At 35.9% G+C, this 15,234-nt stretch overlaps 1 long non-coding RNA gene across 1 annotated transcript; it reads right to left on the bottom strand.

The window, feature by feature from the left end:
• Positions 1-815: 815 nt before the first annotated feature.
• On the bottom strand, positions 816-5,784 carry LOC141596772 (uncharacterized). Its single transcript, XR_012522589.1, has 4 exons — positions 5,504-5,784; positions 5,123-5,405; positions 2,173-2,334; positions 816-1,398 (listed from the first exon to the last, which is right to left on the bottom strand). It is a non-coding gene; the product is annotated as an uncharacterized LOC141596772 (long non-coding RNA).
• Between the last annotated feature and the right edge of the window lie 9,450 nt (positions 5,785-15,234).

Below are 15,234 nucleotides of genomic sequence, written 5' to 3'. Positions count from 1 at the left end.
GATTCCTGACTCTTGCGAATGAAAAAGCCAAACTTGGGAGGGGTCAACCCATTAAATTGCCTTCAGTACCCCGAAGGAGATTGCCCCAACTGTCGGTAGGGGATACTTCTGGTCAACACCAAAAAAAAAAAAAAAACATTGAGTTCATTTATTGTTGATTGTCGACCTGTGCTGTTTTTTTATATATAATTTGTATTTTTTCTAAATGAGTGATTAAAGAATGTTTTTTTTTTTTTTTTCTGATCGAATGCCGAGAGTCTAATTTTAAAGATGTCTTTCGAGCAATATTAAAATCCCAACATTTGTAAAATACCTTAAATCATAATGCTAGAAGATATTATGTATATCATTATCGTATATATAATAATACATTAAATCCTACAACTTTTATCAACTTCTATTACTCTAGGATATGATAGACATCAACATGGCTTAATGTCTATTAACTTCTATTACTTGGCATACTAACTACATTCCACGTAAATGTCAAAAGATAATAGAATATAAAATATAATTTGAAGCTTAATTAGAGTAGAATACCTCTTTTTCATCACGTTTAGGATCTGACACCTTTTTTTGGATAACTAGTTGTTGTATCACGCGCTTCGCGCACGATACCCCAAGATAGTATTACTCACGAGTTGTTTGCTGTCTAGCAGTTTATTTTGAGCTTGTTCAAATTTAGTAGCATAAAAGAGTTTGGGCGCTTGGGGTGCAGGTTGAATCGCAACATACTTCTTGTTAACAGCGTAATAATAAGTCCTAGCAAGTTTTGCATTTATAAGTGGAATGAACTATAGTGTCAGGTTTTCAAGTAGATGATAAGATATATGATATTTTCCAAACACATTTACACAACAGTCCAAAGTTATTCAACCTGATATTATGGGTTTGAATGAAATCTCATTCGCTTTTGTTCATATGTTCAACCCCTTCCACTCTCTCCCTCTCCCGTTTACTCTACCACCCTTCGTTGTCATTCTCGTCTTTTTCTCCCTCTCGCTATATTTCGCCTATGTTCACATATTCATCCATTCTCTCCTTAAGCTTTTGTTTAGCTATTCACCCTTGTCGTCTTGCTCACACCCTCTCTCTCACTTACAGGGAGAACTATATAAGAAAGCTAATTTTTGTAGCGACAGTAATAATCCAACTTCCCTCAAAGAATAATAAAACTCTAAATTGTGATTACATACTTAGAGCCCGAGAGTTGTACAAAAAGAGTGCACGCCTCTATAAATAGTTGTCTGAACTTAGTGTCTATATGTATTTGTTCTTCACTTAATCTATTTTTGTTCTCTTTATCTCCTATCATCTTCGCATTGTCCTCCAAAACATAGTTACCTTGGTTATGAGTTGAAAACCTTGGCAATAGGCTCTAATGTCCTTCCCTTGTGGCTGAAAACAATAAACACGATAAGATAACCCCCATAAATGAAAATCGTCCTAAAAAGATACATTGGCACAAATCCAAGCCCATAAACACATTTAAAACTCAATTCTCCTATTATTAGATATGAAAGTAAGGTCAATAAGTCACCATCACACTGCATCTGGACAATATTTACCAGATTACCTTCAAGAAACACTTATTTAATCACATTTATTGGTACACCAACACTCATTTGCACAACAGAACTACAAAGAACAATCCATATGTAACCTAGATAAATTTCTCGGGGAGAATAAACCATGTATCATCACATAATAGACAACTTTAATCATTCATGCACACAATTTGAAATTACCGAGAATATATTTTTCATCAATTAGAGCAAGAGTTTGTCATCCTCAGTCTGTTGGGCACAAGACGGGATCAACCAACTGTCTTTCATGTGTAAGTGTGAAAATAAACTATAAACAGAAATCCAACAAGCAATGTTGATTGTTGTCTTCAACCGCGCAAACTTAGATACGTACATATTCAACCACAAGTTAATACTCAACGGAATTTTGCCTTATGCAGCAACTCACAAAACCCAAAAAAATAAACAGCAACAATCTTTATTATAGAACTCTTTTAGAGTCTGACACTCAGTTATTGCTCAAGAACTTAGTCAGAGCTGATTCAAGATTGGCATATAATTCGAAAGCTAAAACCAAAAGTGTATAACAGTAAGTATACACTGATAGGTTGCAAGAAAAATAGAGTGCCGGTACATGAGGTCCAACCTGAACTGTTTTACATATGAGCACAAGCCTTGGAAATACATCTTTTTACTTTGGGTACCATCTCTTGCCCTAAAGCCAGCTGCGACCATCACTTGTCACAGTATTTCAGTCCACGTTAAGAGACGTCTTCCAAACACCCACCCTTCATTTATGACTTTCATCCTGCCACATCATTGAGAAAAAACCAGTGATGAAGGATTGACCGACCAGTAACTAAATATCATGTCCTACTGGCACTTGGCGGAAGTGCTAAAAGAACAAAAAAAAGGCTGTCAGAAGCAATAGAATGGCTTACTCAGTGATGATAATTGACTAATTGGGTAATATAAATTTGAAGAAGTAAGCTGTAAACGTAAGGGGTGAGGAGTTGACTGTCACACACTTTTTCACTCTCCATCAATCAATTAGTAGTTTAGTACACAAATTGGCTATGATTATTCTTATTTAAATGGAGTTGCTCTAACCTTTATAAAAGAGAAGAATAGATTCAGATTATCATTACGGAGGCAACGAAGCAAGCTTCTAAAAGTTTACAAGGTAAGCACATCTCAACCCTATATCCCCGATTATTGTTCGACTCTATATATTTATGTACAGTAAACTGAGCAGAATTGAAAAGAAAAAAAGAAGTGTCAAATTAAAAGAAGAATAGGATATAAAATTATAAAGTATGACCAACAGTTAAAAGTGCAGAAAATCCACTTATTCGGCTCCGATAGTTTCATAATTTCATATTACTCAGATATACAATTGTCATCAAATTTCAAAACACGTAGTCATGGTTTTGAGCACCCAGCATGCCTATTAACATCACTCCTACCCAGTTTCCTCTTCAAAAGCAGTCAAACAAAAAAGGAGCAACACTATAGCCCGCCCTCTATACTACTAAATGAAAAAAAAAATACGGGCAAGTAGTGCATAGGAAAATGCAAAACGACATCTAAAGAGTAAAATTCTCATTTGTCTAAAACGACATATAAAGAATAATGAAATGAGTATTTATTAGTGCAATTGGCTTATATTATTACGAAATATATAGTATTCCATAATAACCAAAGACAATCAATCAAATAATCAATCATAATAGTAAAAGTTGGCTCAAATTCATGTGAAATACAATATGTCAAAGTATATTACAGTAGAGCGGTTCACTTGTAATCTACCTGTTAAAGTTCAGCAATATGGGATGCACATGATTGCTACAAAAACTTAAGTTCAGTATACAGATAATAGCTTTAAAGTTTAAACTACAAAGACTCCATTGGTGAACATTCAATACCATATAAAGCCAATGAATAATTTTTAAGAAGACATGAAACAAAAATATATTTTTATTTTGGCAATACTTTATCAAAAGGAAACAACAAATTTTACATAAGATAAGACTTGGATTATAGCAAACCTACATTGACATTATATTGGGAATTATGTTGAAAACAACTATGTAGAGAGAATTGTTTTCTTTGATAACATAATCAATGGAAATGGCCCTAAAAAATAAGCAAAAATACATATATCTAACTTCTTCATTTGTCATAATGGGGAAAAAACTAATAGTGGCTAAACAAACAGCTCTAAAACCGAATAACATCCGCTACTTGGAGAAAGAGAGTCCAGCTTACGGGGGAATCAAGTACCAATTTCACCAGAGAATACACGCTTAGACGATCTCAATTTTTACATATAACTCATGTAACTGAGACCAACCCAAATCCTCATGTATTCCTCAATTTTAATAGGGTTAAGGAGTTGTTCGACAAATAAGACTATCTCACATAAGCTTTTTGTGAACATTTCATGTGATGTCACGGGTCACCACAACCTCAAACGGCCTTGACCATCTGAAAACAACACTTCCGCAGAAAGTTGAATCTACACTCTCCTCTGTACATTTTCTAACACCGTCCAAGTCCCAACCTATTAATTCATCAAACCTCACTTGCATCCAAAAACAAATACAATCAAAGTATCAACCAACAGACTTCCCTTCTGCGCAACACCCCTCCTCTCCATCTAATAGATGCCAAAACCTCCAAACTTCCAAGGTAAATCATGTTTTTGCACATGAACAAATAACAACTTTAAGGGTCTAAACTTACTACTTTTATGAAATCACTAAAACAGTGAAAGCTCCCACTCAAGTACTCAACTAATAAAAATATCCTAAAAGATCCTAAGATTCAATCTTTATTACATGACTGTAAAACAGAGAGCGCAACCAGTAGTTCTACTCTTCAATACTCTTCACTAATTGAATTTGTATGGCACAATAAAAAACCAAAAGCCTCATTACCCAGTTTCGACTAATAACCTTTATCCAACCTCAATAACTCCATTAACACACACTAATTAACAATTAAACTTCATCAAGCCAGAATCCTTAAGCTACAATATCTATTAAAATCAGCTAACACCCTTTCTCAAATAAGCTTTATCGAACTTCAATCTCTCCAAACTTTATCAAACCAGTAGTCCAGCCACAAAACCCCAAAAGGTTCAATCATTATACAATTCCTAAACAGACCACAACCCAAAGCCACAAACTTCACTAATTCCACACATTTATTGACAGGAACCAAAAATAACCAAAATACTTGTATAGAGAAACCTTGCACAAGTAAGTAAAACAGATGACAACTACTTTTACACTAATACGAGCATGATTTTCTAGTAGTTTGGACTCATTTCACACAACTTTTGCGTACCTCGCACAAGACTAATCAAACAAGAACACCCCATTTCATCCTAATACAATCTTTTGAAAAACACAGTAAAACAATCGAAAATGAAAATGGAAAAAAATGTTACATGATATATGCTTGTCATTATCAGGAATAGAATAATCACAATTAACAGATGCGGGCAAGCAAATCAAACACACATATAAAAAATCCAATCCAAACCCTAAGCTTTTCACAAATAGTTTACAAAAGGCACTTAAAAATTAAACCTTGCAAGGTGATATTTGATAGACGATGTGACCATATTTGCCGATATGTATAATGCCATTTTTTGAGGGTAAGGCTTGTATGCTCCGACGTTGGGTTGACGATTCATCACCAACTAAAACCCGATATAAGATTACTTGAAGAAGAGCATGATCAAGGAACAACGATCGCACATGACCCGTTAATTTGTGACGCAGAGTGAAAGTGAGTTGATAACACGAGCGATTTACCGAGATTCCTTGTTATGATAGCTCATCTCTAACAATGCTGCAATCTCCTTTAAATCTAAACCAAATCAAACCAAAAAAAAAAAAAATTTCACAACCTAAAATCGAAAATCAGACAAACCCTGGAAATTAGGGAAGAACAAAACAAGATCATACGCTTGGAAGTAGGTAGATCAGTTGATGAAAGAGAATTAGATTGAAATGCTTGCGTCATCTCCAGGAAAATCGCCATTTTTGTTGTAAGAAAGAGGAAAGGTGGGGGTGTGTGTTTGATTGATGAACGAGAAAAAAGGAGGTGGAAGAGGATAGAGCATATAAATTGGAAAAGTAGGATGAGGTATCAAAACGCAGCGCATAGAGTAAAAGATTACAAAACCGCAGCATCTTGGTACTGTTCATTATGAACAGTTACTTGTGTTACCCATATTTTAGTAAGGGGAATAGATATGAAAGAGTGTGAAGGGAGAAAAGGCTACGAAGAGGTAGATTGTACAACGTAATACTGCAGTCTGCATATATCATGCCTTGACATGTTTCGATCGAAACCGGTCAACAACTACATTAAGATTAAGATTAAAGCTAAAAAGAGTTAGTCATGGGATATGCGAAGAGTAATTGCAAGTCGCATTACGGAATTTAGGGTATGATGATATTAATTTGAGGGTGTCCCGTTGTTAGAATGAGGAGAAAGTTAAAATGTTGGAAGTTATTATCTCTCTATTGAAATTAATTGAGTTTTACCCCAACTATCCGGAAATATTACCATCGAGCGCTCTTATTAAAAAGTAATATTTTAAGCAATATTAAAAACTCCAACAAAATAAAACTATTATTATTTTTAAGTTTATTACTATAGGATAATCAGTTTATTTAACTGTGATAACATAAATGTAAAAAAAGAAGCAATATTCTATGTATTTTTTGTGGATCACTTTGAGGCATCTACCTCCTCCCCTCTTGCATTATTATAAGCTTTTTACATTTTATTTGTTACCACATTATACGGAGTACATGATAGAACATTACAAATAGGCCCGTGCATTGCACGGGCATTAAGTCTAGTATATATATATATATATATATATATATATATATATATATATAGAGGCCGGATCAGGTGAGGCACCTCATTATGGCGAGGCGGCCGGACTCACCAAAATGATACATGTTGAGCGGACTGTGATATATTGCGCTTAGATCAAAATTGACCCAATTACATTATTACAAACACACGCCCAACGTTCTTTCTTCATCATCAAAACTCCTCTCAGCCATCTTTCCCAAATCAATCTCCATAACCTAATCAATTGAAGCAATTGTTCGTAGATTGCAGCGATTTTCCGATCAATTGTAGCGATTTTCCAATCAGTTTGATCTATTCCAGAGTTTTTTCGATCAATTTGATCAATTCCGGCGTTTTTTCGATCAATTTGATCAATTGAGCGATTTTCAGATCAATTGTAGCGATTTTCCAATTGCATGACCTACCTGCATCCACAAATTTGGATCATTTGCAAGATAAGAGAAGCAACATTTGAGAGGTCATACCTTAGACAGAGAGATGGATACTTCCACACCATGACTTGATTCGTACAAAATCCGAAACTTGCATAATACAAAATTCCTATGTTTTATGGGGTTCGGGGAGAAGGAGACGTGTGAATGATTTTCGATCATTTTTTATCAACTTGTTAAGCTTGTTGGAAACCTCATTTTGGATATGTACGTAATTTTGGGTGATTAAATGATGACGACGACAATACAAAGTACTAAATTGGTATAGATGGAATGACATACCAATATGAGAGCTTTGATGCTATCTCTATCAATGGGAAAACCAGTTGTGTTATTCATTTGAACATCCACAAAATCTTTCACCCCCTCTCTGCTTTTTTCAGTCACTTCACCATTTCCTTCCGTTGTTAGCCTATCAACATGTTCTTGAACGATCCCCTCGAGGAACTGATCAAATTCTTTAGCAAGTTTGGTTACTTTTGTATCCAAGCCATTAATTTGATCCATAAGGAGCCCCTGCAACATTTTTCCTATTGTATATCAATCTTTTGCTAATGATTGACTTCGGCCTATTGGAGAATATAATATCATTAATTTTCATAACCTCTCTACCAAAGATTTGCGAGATGAGATGACAAGAGTCGGTTTGCTACCAAGGTGAAGCAACATAAGGTCTCCATATTGCCGAGAAAGGGATTGAAGTTTTTTGTGAGGGTATTTGCCGAACTGGTGAAGATTACCAAGAATTGGAAGCTTTGATGGAGAAGGCGGTAAGTTCTTTCGTTTAACCGCTTTAAAATTGAGTGATTTATAAAGGAAGAATAAGAATGTCAAGAAGGAAATGAAGGAGAAATTATGCCAGAGTAGCATTTTCATATATTCTTCAATCATCTGAATGCTAGACATATTTTTTCCCTCTTGTATTTGAATGACTTGCTTGATTACTTATGGAATTCTTGTACCATGTTGTCCAGGAGATAATGAGCAGTTGATGGTTGACATAGTGCAATTACACGCTGGTTCTTTATTTAAAAATCGGTTACCTTAACCTGTTTTGCTCTTCTTCTGATTTTGTGAATCTCGGTCCTTATGTTGTAAATCCTATAGCATGTGTTGTGAACCTGTAAGATAATTTTCTGAAACTTGGTCATTATAGGTGTTAGGAATCACCTATTTTGTTCTTTGCCTTATTTTGTGAATCTCAGTCCTTGTGTTGTGAATCCTAGAGCTTGTTTTGTGAACTTGTAAGATAATTTTCTAGAACTTGGTCACCATAAGTGTTAGGAATCACCTATTTTGCTCTTTGCCTTATTTTTGTGAATCTCAGTCCTTGTGTTGTGAATCCTAGAGCTTGTTTTGTGAACTTGTAAGATCATTTTCTAGAACTTGGTCACCATAAGTGTTAGGAATCACCTATTTTGCTATTTGCCTTATTTTTGTGAATCTCAGTTCTTGTTTTGTGAATCTCAGACCTTGTTCAGTGAATCGTGGGGCTTGTTTTGTGAAACTTGGTCATCATAAGTGGTTAAAGTCGCCTATTTTGCCCTTTTCCTTATTTGGTGAATCTCAGACCTCGTTTTGTGAATCTCAGACCTTATTATGTTAATCTCAAACCTTATTATGTGAATGTCAGACCTTATTCTGTTAATCTTAGTGCTTAATTTGTGAACTTAGAAGCTAATATTCTTCAATTATGTGAATGTCAGACCTTATTCTTGTTTTGTAAAGCTAGAAGACAATATTGTGAAAAATTTGATCATTTTTTATTTTGTGAATCCTAGACCTTATTTTGTGAATCTTAGAGCTTATATTGTGAATGTTAGAAGACAATGTTGTGAAACTTGGTCATAAATGGTCGAAATCACCTATTTTCCTCCTTTTCTTATTTTGTGAATCTTATGCCCTATTTTGTGAATCCTAAAGCTTGTTTTGTGAAACTAGAAGACAATATTTTGAAACTTGGTTATAAATGATCAAAATCACCTATTTTTCTCCTTGTCTTATTTTGTGAATCTTATACCTTATTTTGTGAATCCTAGAGCTTGTTTTGTGAAACTAAAAGGCAATATTGTGAAATTGGGTCACAAAATGGTCGAAATCACCTATTTTGCTCTTTTTCTTATTTTGTGAATCCTAGACCTTATTTTGTGAATCTTAGAGCTTATATTGTGAATGTTAGAAGACAATGTTGTGAAACTTGGTCATAAATGGTCGAAATCACCTATTTTCCTCCTTTTCTTATTTTGTGAATCTTATGCCCTATTTTGTGAATCCTAAAGCTTGTTTTGTGAAACTAGAAGACAATATTTTGAAACTTGGTTATAAATGATCAAAATAACCTATTTTTCTCCTTGTCTTATTTTGTGAATCTTATACCTTATTTTGTGAATCCTAGAGCTTGTTTTGTGAAACTAAAAGGCAATATTGTGAAATTGGGTCATAAAAGGGTCGAAATCACTTATTTTGCTCTTTTTCTTATTTTGTGAATCCTAGACCTTATTTTGTGAATCTTAGAGCTTATTTTGTGAATCTAGACCCTATTGTGCTCTTTTTCTTATTTTTGTGATTTCGTTGTTGTTTTTTGTGTTTTGTTTAATTGGTTTCGAGTTTAACGATCCATGTTTTTTTAGAGCATTGCGGATCCGGAGGAGTTGACTCGGGTCCATGCTGAGTTAGATGAGTCGAGGGCGACGATCCATGGACATGAGCTTGGAATCATCAATCGTGACCAGAAGTTGTTGCGTTGAGAGGAGGAGTTGCGATGTCGAGAGGCTGAGATCGTCTCGCTTAGGGCCTAGCTAGCTACAACGGAGGCTTCTCGTGTCACGACAGAGCCAGAGATCGTGATGGAGGAGGAGACGCTGGAGAGCTCTCCAGAGAGGTGGCCGGAGTGCGAGATCGTGTTTGCTTTAGTCGCGACTTCTAGTGAGACTGAGACTGGCCCGTCAGGGGGTGCTGAGTAGTTTGTTGTTGTTTGCTTGTATTTTGGAATTTGACTTGTTTATGGCGAGGCGGCCGACCTCTCCAATTTACTTCATAGTTTTGTGAATCCTAGACCCGGTTTTGTGAATCCTAGACCCGATTTTGTGAATCTAACACACAAACAAGTGACAGTGGACATATATTAACATTGATAAATATATTATAATCGTATATTTATATTGGTTCATCTATGTGGGACTCGAACCCACACCTTGCGCAATAGCACAATGCTCTACCTTTTGAGCTAATAGATAATAAGTACAAGCAGTGCATCAACAAAATCAAGTTTCTACTACATAAGATTCAAGTCAGCCCCCGTTTTAAGGATGCAAGCCTCACCCCCTTTAATTTTTGTTGTTGTCAAGTTCGGGTACTGACGGAGCAACAATTCTACAACAAAGTACATCAATATTAAATCAAGAAAGTGCAAAAACGAGCAAGACACACACCTCGAAGTGATTGCTCATAATTTTGAAGCTGTTTTATGAAGCCATCATTAGGTGATGCCTGGGGTCTTTTGCTTCTCACATATTGAAGAGCTTCAGAAAGCACCATGCCTCGTTTTTTTAAGAGATAAGCAAGTACCACAGTTACACCGCAAGTCCAAAAATACCAATAACATTTTATGATATTGCAGGAGGAGTATAAAGATTGACGAGGGCAGAACATGTTTCATGACAGAATTTCTATTTATAATTGTAGTTGCAGTATCAGCACTAAGAACAACGATGACCAACTTGCCCATCACTTAACACTCAACTCGTTATGTTGGGGATGATGACAGCTAACATGGGACAAGAGAACAACAATTTAAGAGAAAAATAAGGTGTGTCAAGGAAGACATGAGACACCACTACCAATAGCCTGAAAACGCCACAACAAAACAATGATTCAATGAGCAAAAGAAATTAAAAATTCTAATGCCAGCTCGGTCTCAGGCAATATCTTTGCACAAATTAGATGAAGCATAAAAGTAAGGTAAGACTCACCCTCTTGAAGCCAGGCTCCATGCTTCCTGAAAGTACGACCACGACAGAGATTCGCACGGTAAAAACACATCAAAGCCTTCCATATTATCAAGGCAGAGGTAACAATCATCCCTAACAGAGAGAGTGAGACAAAATCAATTAACAAATTCTAATGCCAAAGAAAAGCAAAGATCTTTTTTTTTGGCGGGGATTTGGGGGAGCAAAATTTAGACCGATTCTCAAGTATAAACAATGGAAATAAGATAATCGCCTCGATGTTATTTAGCACCGATCTGTGACAATTTGACCCAAACAACATATGAATACGTAAACATTTTCTTTCCATAAACAATGAAACAAAAGACATAGAAAAGCCTCAACATATACGGAGTATTTTTCAGTTTTAGAATGGGGAGATGTAATGGCAAAGAATCGTGAGGATGGTATTAGATTTGAGTGAGTCTTGGTCTCGAGAATCGGTCTTCATGGCATGAGAATCTCACCGTGGCGTCACTAATGCAGCAGATAATGCCTCAAACCGTGGTAACGTAAAACCTTCAAAACCTACATAACTCGCCAGGACATTTGTTTCCAGAGATTAGAAAAGTGGAAACCTTACCCCATTTCAAACGGTTCGGGGAAATTTTCATGTTCATCAAAACAGTCTTTTTACTGATCCAAAAAAACAGGGTTCACAAATTTCGGTACCCAGATCAGAGAGTTATGATTCTAAAGACAGTCATAACACTTCTAAGAAAACGGATAAAACTGAGGAAAACAGATTAAAACAAACTGCCACCATGATGCAGCTCTCTAGTCTCCACTGTGCCTCCAATCCTCCACCACACCACCATAACCCACCCACCAAATTGCAAAAAAAAAAACCACCCAACTCACGACCTATCCAAAATATATTGTACACAAACTTGGATAAGTTTACATCTCCCACTTCAGACTATACACCCACTCAACTACTCCTTTTACTTGTAATCCCTGTGGCACCACCACAAGGTCCATAACCAACTACCATCTTACCAACCATCCAGCCCATCCCCTGCCGAATATCAACAAATTAAGTGAAATTGTGTACCACAAAAAATGTACATACAACCGCGACAAAGAAAATGCAAGGCAAAGAGCAGATATAGCATAAGCCTAGAGTAATGACGCCTCAGAGATTAGCTCCAATTCAATGAAGAAAGAAAACTGAAATCAAATGATTGGCTTCATAACTGGCTTACCCGCATTAAAGGTAACGTCAATATCAGTGAACCAAGCACGAAGGAGAAAACAATTCAAAGAGAAATCAGAATAAGAAAATGTGATGTAAGCAATGTAGCATCATCTAAATTACTCCGTCCATCCCATTTACATTGTCCATATTTGACTTTGACGGCCAAAGGACATGGTGTTCAACCTATATTTTCTCAAGAGAAAGTAACTACAACTTTTTACAATGATAATATGAAAATATTTGTTTGACAAATCTATATCTTAAGAAATTAATGGTCAGACATTAGTTGACCGTAACAGCAAACGAGAACAGTAACAACGGGATGGAGGTTGTAGTCGAAATCCAAAGCACATTGTTCCGCAATAAATCAACTTACAAGAAAAATCATATCTTCAAAGAATAAAAGCAAGACGGAATCCATTTCTCTCTTTCTCGCGGTTGCAAGAAACTAACACCTGAAATTACATCAACTAACATCAGCTACATAGCAAAGAATAACCAGTTACTAAGCTAGAAACAGACAAGTTTTGCAAACATTGAGTTGATGCTTCATGAAGATCATCTTATCACAAAATCAACCAACGCAAAATCAAGTCCAGGTTTCACAAATCAGGTCTATGTTTGCCAAAATCAGATTCCACATAATTAGGTCCAGGATTCACAATATTAGCTCCTAGATTCACAATATTAAGTCCAAGATTCACAAAATCAGGTCTATGTTTGAACCTTATTTTGTGAATCTTGGACTTAATATTATGAATCTAGGAGCTAATATTGTGAAACCTGGACCTAATTTTGTGAACCCTAAACCTAATATTGTGAATCTTGGACTTGAATTTGTGACTTGGGGCTAATCTTGTGAAAACGAGTGATCTTAACCTTTGGTGCAGGTTGGTGTTGAGAGCAACAGCATGACGCGTGATCTTAACCTTTGGTATGCAGTCATCCTGTTTTCCGACCCATGTCTTCGTCTTGAGCACCTCTGCAGAATGCCAAGCGTCAGACTATGTTTTCCATACGCGGTTAGAAATATCTGAGTACTGGCCGTGGCTGTGCTACATAATCTAAAAAGTCGGGTTAACATAGGCCACAAATACTTTTGGGCTAAATTCAGTCTCAAGTTTTAACCTGTAGTTGAAGCGTCGTTCAAGTGCTTCAAATCAAAGATGGCCCCAGTAGCTTCATTGGCATGTTTCTTTGTCTCGTGTGACCCGAGTTGGATGTAGTCCCAGCTTCCATTTTGATAGCCCTCATTCAGAAAGAGCTCAAAGTGCCTTGTATCTAGCATCTGCATTGTCCCTGCACATACCAAACTTTTAGACCAATGAATTTATAACAAAATGATGTATAACACAGAATAATCATCATGTTGCTGAATATAACCGTCTCATATTCTCATGTAAGTTTTTCTATAGCTTCAAAGTGGCTTATTCATCATCTATATTTCTCTAGTCACACAAAAATCTAAAGCGCTCACCATCACATGTTGCAGAATATATACATATACATATAATTCTGCACATACCAATTTTCTCTACTGCGATCTTCTCCCTTCTGCATCCACAACCAACGCAAATAAAACAGGCAACGGAGAAAGGCAGACAAACATCAATCACAAACATAATTTTATCCCACGATCAAGTTCCTATTACAATGGCTAGGAACAAATCAGTACGAAAAAATATGAATGGAAGGGCGCCATAATGGATAAAACTCAAAAGCTAGTGTGAGAAATACGGAATGAAAGGTCAACGATAATGGCGAAGACGAGATTAATCAAAAAAGACGGAATGAAGGAAGATTTCCTCTCAAATCGATCAAAACCTCCATAAAAAAGAACGAAAATCAGTAATTAAACTAGTTTATTGAGAAATTAACAAAGTAAATAAATTGATCGAAAATTATTGTGAAGAATGAGGACTAAAATCGGGATAAATCGAAATGAAAAGTATGTGATTGAAATTACCTAACTTCCGGATGTTAATGGAGGTCAAAAGGCTTAGTGATAATGGAGGAAGGAAGCTCAGCGATAAAATGGCGTCGAAATCTGAGTGAATGACGAAGACGGAGCTCTGAAGAATGGCGAAAATGGAGCTAAGAAGAATGGCGAAAACGGTGTCTGATGAAGACGAGATAAAGAGAGAGAGTGTGAAGTGAGTTAGGAATTATTAAGGGACACGTGTTATAATCTGGTGAGCCTACAATTATTAGATCTAATGGTTTAAAAAGGGTTCAGCTACCTCACCCTAAGGAGGGTGCCTCACATGATTCAATCTCTATATATATATATATATATATATATATATATATATATATAAAAGGGGATATGAAAGGGGCTTTTTTCAGGCAATTTAAAAGTTTCCAATTTTTGTAAAACACCTAAATAAATTTTAATTATTTTTTCAATTTAAATTATTTTTTCAATTAAATTAAATCTACATTTTATTCTTTTTAAATAGTACGTAACAAACTGTTTAAAAGGAAGAGATCATAATTTTAGTAGACTTTTATTATTATAGTTCAGATAAAATTTTGAAGGGTGTGTGATATTTTATTCTCGAATAGGACTCCTTACAACAATCAACTACATTATTTTGATGATGAGCATAGACTATATAAAGCAAAATATGTCAAAGCTCAGCTCGGCAACCGTTGGATATATAGCATAGTATATTGCTTGTGCTTATTATTATTATGCATGCATTAGACATATTTGTTAATATTATTTGTTATTGTCTATTTACGTAAAATTTTATATTATGTTATTTTGAATATGATTATAATTTTATTTTCTCTTTTGATGATCAGGGGCTATTCTAAGAACTATTTGATGGGGCATATTCTGCACCGCTGACCAAGTCAACATATTGAACAAGGTCAAAGATATCCACAGCAAGTCAACGACTTAGACAGCCTAGCCGATGCAGCCCATCGGCCTGTTAGCCTGGGTCTCGGCGTGACAACCCGGTAAGGGCACATATCCGCGTACTCATATCCAAGACCCTCGGCGGTGAGTCAACATGGCCCGCCCCGCCATAGGTCCCTCGGCCGAGGGTAGATCGATCTTTCTACCTGCTAGCCACTTGGCCACTTGGCCACTACGTGACAAAAGGTAAAAGCCTATAAATACTCCTCAACCTTCATTGAGGAAAGGATCCCACAACTTAACCTAAATACACTATTCATCT

Source organism: Silene latifolia, chromosome 8 (genome assembly GCF_048544455.1).
Source record: "Silene latifolia isolate original U9 population chromosome 8, ASM4854445v1, whole genome shotgun sequence".
Lineage (NCBI taxonomy): Eukaryota > Viridiplantae > Streptophyta > Magnoliopsida > Caryophyllales > Caryophyllaceae > Silene > Silene latifolia.
This window is presented reverse-complemented; position numbering and strand designations above follow the sequence as displayed.